Source organism: Coturnix japonica, chromosome 27 (assembly GCF_054131305.1).
Source record: "Coturnix japonica strain WE chromosome 27, WE-NBRP24, whole genome shotgun sequence".
NCBI lineage: Eukaryota > Metazoa > Chordata > Aves > Galliformes > Phasianidae > Coturnix > Coturnix japonica.
The window spans coordinates 7,513,497-7,514,964 of record NC_140689.1 but is presented as its reverse complement, the minus strand read 5'-3'; the positions used below and the strand labels follow the sequence as shown (position 1 = coordinate 7,514,964).

General features: G+C 48.9%; 1 pseudogene; it reads left to right on the top strand.

Annotated features, from left to right (window-relative positions):
• Positions 1-363: 363 nt before the first annotated feature.
• On the top strand, positions 364-984 carry LOC146756468 (olfactory receptor 14J1-like; annotated as a pseudogene).
• Positions 985-1,468: the final 484 nt, after the last annotated feature.

The following is a 1,468-nucleotide window of genomic DNA, read 5'->3' as shown; positions in this document are numbered from 1 at the left end:
CAAGCCCAGGAACAGCAGATGTCCAACAGCAGCTCCATGAGCGAGTTCCTCCTCCTGCCGCTGGCAGACACGTGGCAGCTGTAGCTCCTGCACTTCTGGCTCTTCCTGGGCATCTACCTGGCTGCCCTCCTGGGCAATGGCCTCATCAGTATCGCCGCTGCATGCGACCAGTGCCTGCACACCCCCATGTACTTCTTCCTCCTCAACCTGGCCCTCCTCGACCTGGGCTGCATCTCCACCACTCTCCCCAAGGCCATGGCCAACGCCCTCTGGGACACCAGAGCCATCTCCTACACAGGATGTGTTGCACAGATCTTTTTCCTTGTCTTTCTCAGCTCAGCAGAGTATTCCCTTCTCACCATCATGTCCTATGACCGCTATGTTGCCATCTGCAAGCCCCTGCACTACGGGACCTAGATGGACAGCAGAGCTTGTGCCACCATGGCAGCAGCTGCCTGGGGCACTGGGGCTCTCTATTCCCTGCTGCACACTACCAACACGTTTTCACTGCCTCTCTGCCAAGGGAATGTTTTGAACCAGATTTTCTGTGAAATCCCACAGATTCTCAAGCTCTCCTGCTCAGGCTCCTACCACAGGGAAGTTGTGCTTCTCATTCTTAGTGTCAGTTTAGCCTTTGGTTGTTTTGTTTTCATTGTTGTGTCCTATGTGCAGATCTTCATGGCTGTGCTGAGGATGCCCTCTGAGCAGAGACGGCACAAAGCCTTCTCCACGTGCCTCCCTCACCTGGCCGTGGTCTCCCTATTTGTCAGCACTGCCTTTTTTGCCTACCTGAAGCCCTTCTCTATTTCCTCCCCTCTCCTGGATCTGACAGTGGCACTTCTGTACTCAGTGGTTCCTCCAGCAGCGAACCCCCTCATCTACAGCATGAGGAACAAGGAGGTCAAGGATGCAGTGAGGAAAGTAATGACAAAATTTCTTTCTAAAGCAGTGAACTGCCCATCTTTCAGAATTCATGTCTTGTAATGCAGATTTTTACTCAATCAAGCTTTCTTTTATTGTTTGTTTGTATTGTGCCATTTTATCTGTGTAATTTATTCTTATTCGTTTTTTAAAAATACTGTAATGTTTTCACTACTAAGTCATTACTGAAACCAATTCTTGTTCAGCTTGTGCCTTTGTAGTGTAGCCCAGACACACTGTACATAATGTACCAGGTTCTCTGTGAATCTTAACAGAATAAAGGAAATGCAGTCACTCTGTCTGCCGTCCTTCTTGTGAGACGTTTCTGGACCTGTACTGGTCAGACTGCTCATAAACTTCTGCACCAGAGGAGGTGACCCACCATTACCGCTGCTGAAATACACCTTTTGTTGCAGAATGGCGGGAGAAAAGCAAACGACCACACCTGTCATTGACATATGATCAGCTAATCTCGTTTATTCCTTGGCTGCGTGTACCTTTATAATACGGATAATTAGCTCATACATACTGCAAAAGCGGAGCTCGT